The sequence below is a fragment of the Macaca nemestrina genome, chromosome 12 (assembly GCF_043159975.1).
Source record: "Macaca nemestrina isolate mMacNem1 chromosome 12, mMacNem.hap1, whole genome shotgun sequence".
Classification (NCBI taxonomy): domain Eukaryota; kingdom Metazoa; phylum Chordata; class Mammalia; order Primates; family Cercopithecidae; genus Macaca; species Macaca nemestrina.
Window position 1 is genome coordinate 130,136,052 of NC_092136.1, and position 16,537 is coordinate 130,152,588.

Consider the following 16,537-nt stretch of genomic DNA (forward strand, 5'->3'; position numbering starts at 1 on the left):
TCTCTGGCCATTCATTCCCTCAGTGTCCTTTGAGAGATCTTTTTCTTCTGCCAAATCTTCAATGTTAGAGTTCCTTAGGTTTTGATCCTAGACTACCTTTTCTTCCTACGCTACTTCCCTCTGGGAGATCTCGACCACTTTCATGCCTTCAAATATTCTCTGAAGATGACGACTCCTGGTGGTGCATCTCTAGATAAGCCTGGTCCTCTGAGTTCCACACTCTCACATGCAGCTCCTGTTGGCTCTGTCAGCTCCCTCAGTTCCATCCACCTCTCTCCCTCCTCAGCCCTACTCCTTTGTCCCTCACCTGGATAACTGTGATGACCTCTAAGACGCCTCCCTGCCTCTACTCTGATGTCTTCTGCACTCAACTGCTGAAGCGATTGTTTATCAATGCAAATCAGATTCTGTCATTCACCTGTATAGAACTCTACAGTTGTGCACCATTCTTAGGGTCAAGTCTAATGTTATTAACACAGCCTTATGGGCCCTGAATGATCTGACTCCTACTCATTGCTTGGGTGCTTTGGCTTTCTTTCAGTTTCTTGAATTTACCAAGTTTCTATCCATCTCACATTCCATTTCCTCACCAGGTGTGTCCTTTAATACAGTCATAAGTGCCATGAACTTTTTCTTTGTGGCACTTTCACAATTGCCACTAGATAATTATTTGTTCTTTAATTTTTTTCAGAGACAGAGTCTTGCTCTGTTGTCCAGGCTGGAGAGCAATAGTGCCATCATAGCTCTCTGCAGCCTTGACCTCCTGGGCTCAAGCAATCCTTCCACCTCAGCCTCCTGAGTAGCTGGGACTACAGGTGTGCGCAACCATACCTGGCCAATTATTTATTTATTGTCCATCTCTCCAATGAAATGGTCCTGAAAAGTAGGTATCATGTTTGGTTCAACTCTTTATCCTTATCCTTAATGCTGGGCACCGTTTTATTTGACTCAGTAAGACTTCTTGAATGACTGAATAAACCAGTGAGGGGAGAGTGGGTGGCAGGATGGGGAAATCCTGACATTGAGCTTTTGCCTGAACCTTGAAAGTGTTTGTGCAGATTGGTGCCTGGGAATAGAAGTGATGCCCAACTTTCTGCCAAATGTAGATCTTAAACTCCCACAGAGGGGACCGTCTGTATCAAGGTGCCCGGGTGGTCCAGAGGACAGCAGTGTGTATAAAAAAGCCCAATGACAACAACTCTGTGAGCCTCTGGGCTTTCCTGTTGGGATCAACAGAGGGGAAATTGTGACCTTTTTTTGTTTTGACACGTAATCAGGTCATAGTATAATGCTGTGAAAAGAGATTAGTTTAGGCTCAAGCAACAAATAAAGCTCATTTGAATCCTGACTCAACAAGCTAATAGCTTGTAAAATCAGGCTAATTATTTAACTTCCCTGAGCCTATTTTATAGGCTGCTGTGAGGATTAAATAGTCCGTGTTAAACGCTCAGCTCAGTGTTTGATACATAGAAAGAGCTCCCTAATTGTTGCTGTTGTTGTCGCTGTTAATATTACTAGTGGTCCCAGCTCTCCAATAACAAATGATTTGACTAGGCTGCTTCCTTTAGCTATAAGATTACCATCTTTTGGGGGACAAGATGACCTCTGCAGTCTCTCTAGCTCTAGAATTCAATGATCAGGGGACTTTTAGATCTCCCCCATGCTGGAAGTGTTCGAAGCATTTCCATGGGAAAGGAAAGAATCACTTCTCTTTGCAGCCACGCTCAAATGGATTGTCCTGGAAGATAAACAAAGATGACACAAGCACGAGAGGAAAGTCCAGTTCAGTCTGGCTCAGACCCTCCTGCCATCTGGTACTTTTGGGTGGGACAGGAGACAGATGTTCCATGACAGCCAACATCATGTACTTCAGACTTTCTGGGAATGATGGCAGGAGAGAAACCAGAAGAGCAGGGTGACTTGAATTTATTTTCTTGGAAAGACTATTTTGTTGGCAAGACTCATCCCTGGCCTCATAAATGGACCGGAGACTGATGGACTAGGAAGAGCTGCTCTTGGGCCACTCTCTCCCTGCTGGTCAGGCCCAAGAACGTTGCCTCCGAGAGTATGGACCCTGGCCCCAACCCATACTTGCCTTCCCCTGAGGTCGCAGGCTGTCTTTCTGCCCCTTTGGTGATCTGTCATTAATCTGATACATGTGTAATTTGAATCCATTTGGATGAAATTGTAGAGGAGGAAAAGAAGAGAATGTAGAAAGGAACAATGACATTAAGTAGTATGGGCAAAGAACAGAGGTGTCTTGTGCAATAGATAGGCTTCTATCCAACTGAGTGACAGAAAACCCTAAATTATAGTAGTTTAATCAAAGTTAAGATTTATTGGTATCTCACATTAAGTTGTAGGGAGGCAGACGAGACTCGTAATTGTGACTCTGCAGTCATCAGTGACCGCCCTTGTTCTATACCACTCCTCTGCCATCTTCAATATTTCTATTTTGTGGTCCAAGACAGTGGCTCTAATTTTTGTCATTACATCTGCATTCTAGCCAGCTGGAAAAAGAAAGAAAAGGGGAAGGGAAGGGCACATGCCTTCTCTTTAAGGACACTTCCCAGATATTGAACACATTGCTTTAACTTATATCCCACTGGCCAGTACTTAGTCACACGGCTACATCTAGCTGTAGAGACACTGGAAAATATGTCTTTATTCCAAGTGGCTGTGTAGTTGGCTAATTTTTATAAGGTTCTATTATTTTTTAAAAAGATAAGAACAGGCATCAGAAGACAAGTAGCAGTCTCTGCCACCCTTGGAAACAAGAGTGGACATTACAGATTGATGTCATAAGAATAGCCACAGTCAGCCTTGGGTGTAATCTCTAGAGCCAGGTGGCAAGAGCCAATTGGAATCTTATTCTGACCAGATGCTAGCTAGGCAATGCTGGGCACATTGGTTAATCTCCCTGAACCTCAGTTTTCTCTTCTGTAAATAATAGCAATAACAATGACTTCCAAGAATTGTAAACAGAACGAAATGAGTGATGTGTGTGCCCTTTTTGTATGGGGTCATGGGCCAGCAGTAAATATTGAGGATAACTCTATTTGTTTTGGATGCATAGCCTCCCTGAGGATGCTCTTTTCCTCGCGATTTCTAGTATCATCATTCTTGTGACTATTACCCACACCCTTCAGAAAAGTCATCATTTTCTCCTAGATTAATCTCTTTCTTGAATTTTGAATTCCCCTAAAAGCCAAAACCTCCATTCTGTCAGGGCAGAACAGAGCCCTCATGTTTCTAAAGAAATAACTTACAACCAGAAAGTATCAGTAAATTCCCTTTTCCATGTTGCTTCATTCTGTCAGGCATGCATGTCATTTAGCCTTAGTAAGTGGTTATTGTCCACTTACTGATAACTGCTTATGAAAACCATGCCTGGGGCCTGCGGTACAGGCATAGCCCCAAGAACAGCTCCAACCTCCCCTTTACCTTATCCTACACCGGCTACCTAACAGCCAAAGTCCGTGCTTCTCCAAGAGGACTGTAGGAACTGTTATCATTGCAGGAAAGGAGCCTGTCTAGACTGCTTCTTCCAACTCCATCCCAGTAATGAACTTGACCCTAAGATGCAAGGCGTGCAATCGCTTGAACCCGCTTGAACCCACTTGAACATATCTGCTGGACCCATGTCTTCTGCAGGCTGTGGATCCTGCCCATGGGCTGCATGTGCTGCCAGACGGAGGCAGGGCCATGCCCTGAGTGTTTTTTTCACATGGCACCAGGAGTGTTGTGTGTGATTTCTGATAAAATTGAAGAATAGCTAATGATATTTGACATTTGTTCAGAGTTTTGCGGTTCACAAAACATTTTCATATGTCAGTAAAAATAGCAAGAATAATACTAACCATGTATTGAATATATATACTAAGTATTTTTTGTACATAATCTCAAAATTTTACATCAAGTATTACTGAGACTATCATATACCAGTTTTACAGATGGGTAAATTGTGGTTCAGACAGTGGCCTCTCCAAGGATACAAGCTTATAGGAGGCAACTTTTAAAAGAGGCAAACTTGGGACGCTATGCATATTCCTGATTCTGGTATAATATTTTTGCCTCTGAAGGAAGCTAACTAAGTAGAAGCAAGAAGAGGACAGATCTGGGCCATATGAATGTTAGGAAACACTTTAGAACCACAGCTGAATGGTTGCTGTAGGAAGGTTCTGCAGGCTCTGAGTAGCTCGGGAGCTGCTCATTCTCTTGCGTTCTCCAGGCTTCTTTCTGAGCTGGGGTTTGAAGTTTGCTGGCTAGAAGGGGTTGGAGAGAGAGATGCCCCCTTCAACAGGACAGTCCCTAGCTCAATATGATTGGTCACTTGAGTTAAGAGCTTTGCAAACACTGTTTCACTGATTTCTCACAGCATTCTTGAAAGGCAGATATTACTCTCTATTTTACAAATGAGGAAACTGAGGCTCTCAGAGGTTAATGCTCAAGGATGCATAGCTGGTTCATGGTAGACCCAGGATTTGTGTCCTGGCAAATTAGTCAGATTCCGCCCATGCATTTAATTACTACACTAAATGCAAATAAAGTTCTTACCACGGTGAATCGCCAGGTGAAAAACTAGGGGACTGAAATATAGCAAGCACTCAATAACTTGTAATTATTATCTTATCAACAGAATTTCAGCTCACTGAGGGCAGGGACTGACCATTTTGTATACATCTTTCCATGTCTCTAAGTGGACAGTGCAGGACAGAGCTGTCAATGCTTCATACTCACTGGCCACGATGACTTCAGAAGTGATAGCATCTGTGGAGAAGGGTTGACAGTACTAGCACAGCACAGCTCACAGCATGCGATGTGAACATGTTTGGTGATGACTGGCAGCTCAGCAGTCCCATGGGAACCCAGCTGGCCAGGCTGAGAGTCTAAGGCTCTCCAGGGAGTGGAAGAGCCTGGGAAAACCTGCGACGAGGAGCAGAAGGGTCATTTCCAGCTGTAAAAATTCTAAGATTTGGTTTCCAGAGAAAAGAGAGAGGATACAGGTTCAGTGAGTTCTGAGACCTCAGAGTAACCACAGGGTTTTGTTAATCCCAGCAACCAGCCACGGATTGCGGTGAGTCAAGGAGGCGGCAGGGACACAGGAGAGACACAGAAAGCATTCGATGTCCCTTTAGGGAGGGAGTGTCCAAAGATGATTCCAGTCTAATCTCCCTCCCAATCATTGTAGAAAACAGCTATGGGGACTCAAAGGAACAAACACTGCATGTTTGGACCTGACATCCTCCAGCATTGGTGGCAGCTTCCTCCCAGGGGCACAACTGTCTCCTGTCTTTACAGGGCTCCCCTAACTTCAGTCCAGCTCCAGCTCCCAGTTTGCTCTTGGCCTGTCTTCTATTGGGTTCACTTGGGTTCACTCTTTTTTTTTTTTGAGATGGAGTCTCGCTCCGTCACCCAGGCTAGAGTGCAATGGCGCCATCTCGGCTCACTGCAACCTCCACCTCAAGGGTTTAAGTGATTCTCCTGCCTCGGCCTCATTAGTAGCTGGGATTACAGGCACCCGCCACCACACCCAGCTAATTTTTATATTTTTAGTAGAGACGGGGTTTCTCCATGTTGGGCAGGCTGGTCTCAAACTCCTGACCTCAGGTGATCTGCCCACCTCAGCCTCCCAAAGTGCTGGGATTACAGGTGTGAGCCACCATGCCTGGCCTGGGTTCACTCTTTAACAAAGGGGAACTTCTAATGAATCAACACTTTTTGCCAAATACCCTGTAGGTCAGACGCCACTTTTGTCATGAAGTCTGCAGACAACAGGTCAAGTCAGAAAACCCGGGCAACTTTGAACGATCCTCCTTAGCCAGAGAGGGACAAGAGCCGGCATTCCAGGGAAGCTCGGGGCACATGAGGTCCACGAGAAAGGATTTATTTGCTTTTGGTAATGGGCCTTCTCCGTCTTTAAATGCTAGCAGCTAGAGTGAGTCAAAGGGATTTCTGAAAGGTTTGTTTTAGGGTGGGTTTGAAAGCTCCCCTCTCTTGCCCTGTTTTTCTTTTTAGGCAGCTTTGCACAAGGGGCAAGTCTCCTGCCAAAAGCCCTCGTAATGCCCCTCTTTAGGGACTGAATTTATCCGCTCAGCTGTCCCTTGTAAATTTATTCCTGTGTGAGATTTTTCCCAAACCATTCATTCCTACGCTTAGCTCAGGCAGCTGGAATGCAGAAAAAAATACATTTTTTCTCCCAAGAATATGCCTTTTGTGTGCTTGGAGGGGCTGGGCTAAGGCGAAAAGAAAACAATCATGTGCAGCGATGCACACACACACACCAGACTATGATGCACACACACACACACACACACCAGACTATGATGCACACACACACACACACCAGACTATGATGCACACACACACACACACCAGACTGTGATGCACACACACACACCAGACTATGATGCACGGACACACACACACCAGACTGTGATGCACAGACACACACCAGACTATGATGCACACCCATACACCAGACTATGATGCACACACACACACACACACCAGACTGTGATGCACACACACACACACACCAGAGTACGATGCACACACACACAGCGGACTATGATGCACACACACACACACTGGAATATGATGCACACACACACACCAGACTATGATGCACACACACACGAGACTATGATGCACACACACTGGACTATGATGCACACACACACACACACACACACATACACCCCCCGAGCTATGATGCACATGCACACACTGGGCTACTAACAGCCCCGCTGGGGCTCGGGACTGCCCTGGGTGGTGAGGGCGGCGAGGGGTTCCTGGCTACCAGTGCCCAGCGTGACTGTGGTGTCGGCTGCGGGCCCTCCGCCTGGGATGTGGCCAGAGCAACACCTCACTGGCTGTTTCCACAGCAACATCACAGTCTCACTGGAATGGAAAGCCACGGTGATTCGGAGCCAGGAGAGGCTTTCCAGCTGCATGTGTGCACAACGAGGGTCTGTGGGGAAAGGGGCGCTGGGAACTTTGACTTGATTTTTCCTTGAGCGATTACAGTCTCCCAGGCAGGTGAGGGCTGTGGCAGGAGCTGGAGGTGACATATATGCTTAAGGAATTCAGGCTGCCTGAGGGGCAGGGAGAATTTTCCTGCAAACCATGATGGCTGAGGAGACCTGGGAGACTTGGCGGGGATGTGAGCCCACTGACCTGTCCATCCTTTGCACAACTATGATGTTTCTCTGCCACGGTATCCCAACACTTAGAGATGGTTGGAAGTTTAGCAGCGATGGCAGAAGAGTCAAGGACAGGAGTTTGCCCCACTTTCTGGAACAACAGTAACAAAAACCAACCATGTGCCATGGAGCAAAGAGATTCTGCGGGAAGGTCTACGAGCAGGAGATGAGAAATCCGGGTGTGCGGCTGTCTGATCCTCCAGCTGCAGTCCAGGCAGGCGGGATTCACCCCAGCACCCAGTTCCGGGTTCACAGCTATGTCCTTAGCATTTTGCAAGGGTTTCTGCCAAGAACTTCTGCCCTGCCAAGAATCCAAGTCTTCTCTTCAGAGCAGACAAGCAATTTTTAGAATCAATGAGCCTACAGCAGCCATCATTTTCTGCCTATGGAGTAGATACACTTTTTGGGTGCAGGTGCCACCTTAGTTTGTTTTGTTTTGTTTTGTTTTTTTGTTTTTTTTGTTTTTTTGTTTTTTTGTTTTTTTTTTTTGAGACGGAGTCTTGCTGTGTCACCCAGGCTGGAGTGCAATGGCCAGATCTCGGCTCACTGCAAGCTCCGCCTCCCGGGTTCACGCCATTCTCCTGCCTCACCCTCCCGAGTAGCTGGGACTACAGGCACCCGCCACCTCGCCCGGCTAGTTTTTTTTTGTATTTTTTATTAGAGATGGGGTTTCACCGTGTTAGCCAGGATGGTCTCGATCTCCTGACCTCGTGATCCGCCCGTCTCGGCCTCCCAAAGTGCTGGGATTACAGGCTTGAGCCACCGCGCCCGGCCTTGTTTTGTTTTTTAGAAAAAAGGTCTCACTCTGTCACCCAGGCTGGAGTGCAGGAGTGCAGTGGTGGGATCATAGTTCACTGCAGCCTTGACTTCTTGGACTCAAGCAATCCTCCTGCCTCAGCATCCCAAGGAGGCAGGACTACAGGCATGCACCACCACACCTGACTAATTTATTTTTTATTTTTTGTAGAGACAGGGTCTCACTATGTTGCCCAGGCTGGTCTTGAACTCCTGGCCTTAGGCGAGACTCCCACCTCAGCCTCTCCAGGTGCTGGGATTACAGGTGTGAGCTGCCGGCTGACAAGTGCCACTTTTATCCCTACAGCACAAGAAGATTTGGGGAACTTAAAATGTCATTGTGATTTTTCTTGTATTTCCGAGGGCCTGCCATGCACCTGCTGGCCAGAGCTAACCTGTGTGGCTGCGGGTTTAGGAACACATCACTTCTTCCAGTTTGAGCTCCTTATTTGCCACTGGGTTGATGGGACCCGATTGACTGTAGGCTACACCCAGGAAGAGGCAAAAAAGAAATGGATGATGAAGACTCTGTCTTTAGGGAGATGGCTATCTTATGGGGAAGATGGTAGGAGCTGAAAGGCAACATCAGACTGGAGGACAAGTCAGAAAGGGGTGAGTCGCAGGCTTCCCACGCTTCCCGGACCTGTTCGGGAAATGTGGTGTGGCTGGGATTCTGCCTTTCTCATGAGCGCTGAGTAAAGTCAATACAGCTGATCCACTAATCACTCCAAAAAGCACAGAGCTAGAACACTCACCCAATGGGCCGGGGGGGATTTTGCACTATGGAGAGTGGGTGATACTCTCAATATAACTTTCCTGTCATTGCTCACAGGCAAGAAGGTAGCTTCTTTTTTGTTAGCCTGTCTTTCCGGGTCTTGCCCTCCCAGAAACACTAAGCAGTTCAAATATCCATTGTCAATTTCAGCGTGCCATCCCCTGGAATGAATGGGTTTAAGGGCAACTACCGTTTGTTCCTGAAACTGCAATATCACCAATGGCTAAGAGCACTTGATGTTAGTCAGACCTGGATTTGTCCTGGCTCCCCCACTTATATGGCCATGCAAACTTGGAGAAGTTACCTGTTCTCCTATCAACTTAATTTCCTCAACTGTACAGACTAAATGGAATAATATGCGTGAAGCACTCAGTTAACATCAGCTATTATCATGACTGGTTATGAAATAATTGATGCGTATCAGAAGTCATGAGCTGCAGGTCCAGAGGCCACATCTGCCGTTCCCCAGATGGGTTTAATTTGGCCTGCACAGTGTTTTAAATAACATTGAGTTGGTTGCCAACATTTTAAAATTGGGAAATTTCACATAAAAATCTGAATTTGGGGCTTATATTGAAAAATCATTAGCTCTGACAAACCTGGCACCAATTTCTTACGTGGTAACAGTGAGTTAGCACAGGGGCTGAGCAGGGCTGGCAACTTTCCATGGCATCTGCACCTCCAGTTCACCATCGCCCAGTCCTCCCTTTGTGTTACCTTCTCCCTGTGGACGTATGTCCTTGGGTCCCACATCTATAGGGTCCCGTATGACTCCAGAATTCTAGCTATTTTGGCTCACTGGTGTGTAGTAACGGCTTCTGGAACTCAATAAGAAAATGCAAGGATTATCTTGCCAACAATGCTTCTACTGCTTAAATGAAAGAAATCTGGTAGTTCTTCTCTGAGATCCAACAGAGCCGGTGCATTTATTGCTCTCAGCAGTACCTCTGGGGACCAGAACCTGCTGGTTCTAGAAAGTGCCCCTCGCCCATTGTGGCCCATGGGAGGCATCAGCAGCCTGTCTTCTTTGTTCTCTCCCTGAAGTGTAGGATGCTCATGACCTTGGCCTTGCAGTTTGGGTAGGTGCACCTCCTGTCCTGGTGCTGACATCTGGATGATTTATGAACATCATTACCCTTTCACTGGACTCTTGCTCTTTGGAGTCTTCAGAGCTGCCTGGGCCTAGCGCCCAAGAAGTTCGCTCCTTGCGTCAATGGCAATGCTAGACATATTCTACTGGCTGTGGCCCAGAGGTACTCCTGGTGCCTGTGTGGGAAGGGCCACGATGGGAAGAACGCTCCTTGATTTCTCTCATTCTCTCAGCTTTTTATTTTTTATAGGCTGGATGTGGAACTGCAAGAGCAGAGAGGAGGAGAAGTCTCACCATGAAGACAAAAGAAGTCCTGAGCCTTGGATTTTCTTCCTCTAGGTCTGTTTTGTGGACCCACAGACTCGTAGAAGTTCTCTGAGGGCTGCCTGCTCCCCATCTGCCCCAGATGGATCCCTTAAGGTGGGTGAGCCCTGGGGAGGTACTGGGTCTGCTTGTGGAGAGGGTTCTCAGGGGTCAGGCCCGAAAGAGCCTGTGTGGCTGTTCCTGCGGGTGGGTCAGTTTCTCGGGTGCATAATGAATAACGCTGCGTGGGTTCTGGCGTATCCCTGTCCCCACCCTTGGGGTGGAGGTTTTCAGTATTCTTGCAGGCTCTTGGTTATGTGGACAGTGAGAAACAGTGGGGCTGCTCTTGGGAAATGTGCTCTAATGACTCTTTACCTACGTGTCGAATTCTCTAACCTTGGAGACAGGTGCGCCATGAATTTGGTTTTGTAGGTTTGTGTATGAGGGTGGATAAGAGACTTGTTGAAAGAGCTTTGAAATTCCTGCCATAACCTCTAAACAGTGGAAGTAGAGCAACCAAATTCTCCAAAGACACGAGGAAAATACCCCTTTGGGCAGAGTCAAGCTTGCTGTTCTTTAAATTCTTTCAGCTGGCTCAGCAGGAGAGGAGGGGACGGTCAGAAGTCACACCCGTTTTCTGGAGGGTTGATAGCCTGAAGGTGTGTTCCCTGATCTAAAGATGAAGAATTTTCATGGACTAGAAGTTGGGTTTACTAATCCTGTAGCTCTGGAAACGAATGGCCTTGTCTTCTCTAACTGCCCAGCTACCTGGCATCATGTAGATAGGCCCTTCAGGTGACTGAGGGTTCTGGAACTCGGTGGCTAGAGGCGCACACGAAGAGCCTGCTCAGAACCTCCTGTGTCTCCTATAGACACAAGAGACGGGCAAAGCAAGGGCCCTAGAGCCTGTCTGACCCGTGTCTCTGCAGGGCACAGGTTCTGTCACACCGAGTATGGGTAGTTTCCACTACAAACTCTGCACCAGAATCACTGGAAGCTTCATGAATAGAGATTCTTAGGTGCCACCAGTGCACCGAGTCAGCACTCTGGAAGTGAGCCGGAGACTGCACTTTTAACAAGCACCCCAGGTGCCTCTGAGCTGAAGAACCACCAGTCTCCTGTGTGGACTTCATAATCTCATGCAGAGAATGTTTCTCATTGCTCAATTTAAAACCCTTTTTAATGGTGTCTCCACTTAGAGTAGAGACATTCCAGGAAGAGAAAACTAAGCACAGGGAAGCTAAATACTGAGCCCTGGAGGGGTCAGGATCCGGGCCTCATCATCATCTCATGCTGTTTCACACTGCGCTCGGGTCAGGTGAGTGAGAGCCCCATTATCTGGGATACCCGCTGTGCAGGAGCGTCTATAATCTCTTCTGGATGGCCCAGCTAAGCCTGAATTGTTTTTTTAAAGGCTTGACCCAAATGCACCCTGATTCCAGGTGGAACACATTTTCACGTAAACCATCAAATGCTGACTCTGAAGGGAATTTAGAGATCCATTCCAGAGCCCTTGTTTTTTTATGTGTATATATATATATGGAATTATAGGTTAGAAACAGACCAAAAAAAGTGCCATGACGATAAATTCCTGAATGTACATTCAAGGAGCTTCGTGGAGAGAGGAACTTGGGAGAAGAACAAGCAACTATGAACAAAATCATTTTCACCAGATTCAGCCAACGACTGGGCATCAGTGGCCTCTAGTTCCCTGAGAATCCCTCCAAGGTGGAGGCTGCACTCCAGGCAGGGACTGTGCAGCTCCACGTCCTCGCTGGGCTTCTCGTGCCTATGGCCAGCTTGCCTGGCCCCCTCTGCCTGGGCAGGAGACTTCCTGGCTCTTTCACCAAGAAATGTAGGCACCCTAATTTGCATGGGGTAGGATTTATTCTGTAAATACTGAGTGCCAATTATGTGCGATTAACAGGAGAGATGGGAGCTACTCTTGCAGAGCTTACTATCTTATTCTAAACTTATTAACTTCCGTTTATGTGTTTTTAGTTGTATAGTTTCTGACTGTAGAGAAAATGTTGGTGCTTTGGGAGTTGGGGTGGGGGTGGTGAGGAAGCCTTTTCTGAAAGGGTCACAAGTGAAGTGAGATTCGAGTGACAAAGGGAGCTGTTGAGAGAAGAGGTGCGGGGTACAGCAACTGCAAGGCCCTGAGCAAACTTGGTTCTGTTCCAGAAACTCAGAGTGGAGCAGTGAGGGTGGAGAAGGTCCTGACCAGGTTGTGGAAGGGGTTTTCAACTATGAGGGGACCTCATCCGATTGACATTTCTAAAAGTTCCTTCTGGCTGTTTTGAAGAGAATAGATAGGGTGAAGTAAGGACAGGAGCAGGAACAGTATTTAGGAGACTCTTGCACCTGCAGGCAGAGCTGGCAAGGGCTGGAGCCTGAGGGTAGGAGAGGATGTACCCCAGAGGGCAGGTGAGAGCAGGACATGTTAAGGAGAAACAGCAGAAAGGGTTTGAGGACAAAGGTCTTCTTACGTGAAAACCCTGGCGAGAGTATGACATACATACTGGAAGACTGTCATTTTCTGGTCACTTCAGCATAGGCTTCGGAAAGGCAGGTGCCGTGCCTACTGAATGCAGCGTTGCATACTGTTGGCAAGTCACCTCTTCCTCTGAAACTGCAGTTTCCTACCCTCACCCAGGCACCCCTTCCCCAAGCTCAGGACATCTCAGAGGACCGGTGCCTGGGCTGCAGCCAGCCTGACCCAGCTCTATAAAGAAGCTCACCCTTTACAGATACCCCAGAGAGGCCCCCACCCTGCCCTGCAGTCAGCTTCCTGGGCAAGTGGGATCAGGTCAGTGCATGTGCCTGTCCTTCCCTGAGCATAAAAGGGGGGCGTGGAGGGAGATGGTATTTGAAACGTGGCAGTGGGGACCCACACAGACATCATGAACAATCCCTTTGGCTTTCCATTTGCCAAGTTGTTTCAGGGTCCAGGGTTTGTGACTCATCCTGAATGGAAACACTTGTACAGCTCCGCGTGACTGCTTTCTGCCCCTGTCTGGGCGGCAGTGACCCAACCAGCTCTGCACTTTCTTTCTTTCCTTTTAATGTATCCATAGGCACCCGGGGTCTCCCTCCTCCAGGGTGTCCTGAAACATGATGCATTCAGCCCTTGTAGAGTTGCTGGGGAAGTAGAAGGAAAACAAAGGTGGCTCTTGAAGCCCCAGGAGCTGACCTTAGATCCTGACACTCCTGGGGTGTGCAAAGGTCTGAGGGGATGGTCAGATTGAGGTAAAGCAGCAAAAATCTGTGCTTGTCAGGAAAGTAGCAAGAGTCGAGTTCTATACTAGCAATTGACTGGCCTGGGGCAGCCTGCAGCTGCACAACTGCCTTGTACAACGGCAAGGACAAGCAGTATCGGTGATGTAGCAGACTGCTGGGAACCTGGGAGGCATCCTGCTGCTGCAGGAGTCCTGTGCAGAGCAGATGGCAGTTTGGAAAGTGCAGGGGCCCGCTCTTCTTTTGGTTGGTGGCAGGGAGCAGGTGGGGCCTAACCTGGGTGGGCGGTGTCTGCCTCCCTTCTGTGCATCTTGCATTGGCCTTAATTGGTCCTGCTGGGATAGTCACGAAGCCCGACCTTTGTTCCAGGTGAAGTGCTGCATGTTTCATGTGCACAGCTGATTTAATCTTCACAGGACCTTATGAAGTAGTTATTACATCTATTATCGTCACAGAAAAGAACACTGAGCCTCAGAGAGGTCAAACAATTGGCCCGAGATCACACAGCCTGCAAGAAACAGAGATGGGACTCAGACCTTGGTCTATTTGGCTCCCGTGTGCCTTACCACTCTGTTATACCCACCCCTGCAGGTAAGATTGGGAACCAGCTGTGGAAAGACTTTAATAATGGGATGGATGGACTACCAATCTCCCCCTCTGTCAGGATTGATTTTGCAGCAAGACTGTGAGCTTAACGAGAGCAAAACTCAGGCCTTATACTCCTTCATGTGCCCTGCAGACTCCAGAGGTGCTAGGAGGTAAGAGGCAGACAAAAGAGTGATGTTACTGCTGTGAACTTTCATTAGGATGTGTAGAGTTCTGTTATATGTTTGGAAAAAATCCATCATCTCCAGAGGCTATATAATGCTCAGAACAGCTTTAGAAATTCTCTTTGGAAATTGCTTTCTGAGCTCCAGGCACATAAATAATGTTTTTATATATATCCTCAATCATGGGAAGTCTTAGTCCTTTGAGGGTAGCTTGGAATTCCATAGGAATCTGAAGGTAACTCGGAGCCAAACTTGGTGAAGGGGGTGAAGTGTCAATTTCAGATTTGCAGTTTTGTTCAAAAACATGTTGATAAAGCAGCAAGGCTGATGGTCATGAGTAGCTCATGAGCTGATTCAGAAGACATTTCTCTGCTGCAGCCAGCCCTGCTTCTGTGACTTCACTCACACTTTCCATCCGAGTGGAATAGGTCACCCTTACCTCTTTCGCACTCAGTCCCCTCCATCCCACACTCCACCCATTCCCCAAATTCCTGGTCATCGTTCCACGTCCTCCCCGAGGGTTAGTGAATGGCCTCATACCTGAAAGTGCTTTTCTTGAAGCGTACCCTGATTCCCCCAGTCCTAAGGCCCTGCTCTCACCCTGCGTTTTCACCCATGCTGCTCCTTGGGCTCTTCAGACGTGCTTTCTCCTGCCTTGCTGTTTGTCTGTGCTCTCCACTGGACCATGAGCTTGCTGAGAAGAGTGTCTGAGTTGCTGTAGTCCCAGGATCCGCAGCCTTTGCTGAATTGACCTGGGTAAATGTACTATTTCAAGTACATTTGCAGGAAAGGGTGAGGTTTGTCCTGGAGAGGGAATAGGACCAGAGACACACAGTGTCCCACCATTCAGGAATTCAATGCCTACAGCAGGTGTCCTGTGGCTCCCTGTCCTACACATGGCTCACCCAGAGTTTGGTAGCTTGATTTTGGAGGCATACTTAGAATGGCTGGAATTCTCAATTTCTCAGAAGGTAAGATTTGGGAAAAAAACAGAGAGTGGAGCATCAGAAATGTGAGAAGAGAAAAGACTCAGGACCCCAAACCCGTGCACCTCAGCTGACAAAACCAACGGACTGTCACTAACCTAAATCCCAAACCCTCAAGAAAGAAAAGCAGCCAAGGTCTGCAGCTTTCTCATCTGCTGGGTTGGTCAATGTGGTGCTGGTGTGGATGCAGCCAAGCATTTCAGCTATGAGGCCATTCACTCACACTTCACCCTTATTTCACTCTGCTTGTTATGGTCGGAACTGTGTCCCTCAAAATGTGTATGTTGAAGCCCCAACTCCCAATATGACAATATGACCCTTGAAGAGATAATGAAGGTTTAATTAGAACCTTAAAGAGGGAATGAAGGGTCAATTAGGGCCCATGGGTGTGGCCCTAATGCAATATGACTGCCGTCCTTACTAGAAAAAGAGACACCAGTAATGCCAGTGGACAAGAAGCCCAGGTAGAGGGCCGCCATCTGCAAGCCAGAAAGGGAGGCCCCCAAGAAACCAAGCCCGCTGGCAGACTTCCAGACTCCAGAACTGTGACAGAAAAATTTTTTATTGTTTTAGCTACATGGCCAGTGATTTTGTTTTGGCAACCCCAGCAGACATCCTGCTTTCATTTTCTTCTCCATCCTTTTTCCTATTGTTTTATTCCCACCTGCTCAATCTCTATCTTTTATTATTTATTTCTTTGTAAAAACAACAGCAAGAGTATAAATGGATTTGGAGACAGTGGTTTAGAATTCTACTAGATAGATAAAAATCAGCAAACTGGACGCGTGGGTTTCTGTAGTTACAAATCTTCCAGCTAAAATCTTGTTTCCCAGGCATGAGTTACATTAGGACTTTTTCTGTGCATATAAACATACATATATGCTCACAATTGCATGAAATTTCATCAGTCTGATGGGTGCACCCTTCCTGATACAATTCTGGGCTTTCACTCAGTTCTAATGTGACTGGAAACTAAATGATTAAGAAATGTGAATGAATTCAGCACTCCCTAACTCAAGCTGGGGGCATATTTTCCACTCTGTCTCTTGTGCCCTCCACTCAGGAATTTCAAGTCCCAAGAAATGGTCTCTGGAAGGAAATCCTTTGCCATCCTTCTAACTTTAGTATTCAGTGATTTCTGGAATAGAACTTGCCTATTACAGAAATGGGAAAAATATGAGGACACGTGCAGTAAAAATAAAAAAAACTTTAGAATGAAGAGGAGACACAACCTAAGCAGAGTTTAATTTTCATTTTGGCTCATAGGTAATTTTATCCTGGAGTGTCCTAGGGATAATGATGGCATGCTGGTTCACTAGAGTAACTGAGTGAAAACATAATAATGATGAAAATAATGACTATAATTTTTTAAAAAT

At 47.1% G+C, this 16,537-nt stretch overlaps 1 long non-coding RNA gene across 1 annotated transcript in view; it reads left to right on the forward strand.

Annotated features, from left to right (window-relative positions):
* The first annotated feature begins 10,102 nt into the window (after nt 1-10,102).
* LOC105476181 (uncharacterized) overlaps nt 10,103-16,537 on the forward strand; it is a 127,475-nt gene continuing 121,040 nt past the window's right edge. Inside the window, exon 1 of the long non-coding RNA XR_011611196.1 lies at nt 10,103-10,285. This is a non-coding gene — a long non-coding RNA (uncharacterized lncRNA). The remainder of the gene's footprint in view (nt 10,286-16,537) is intronic.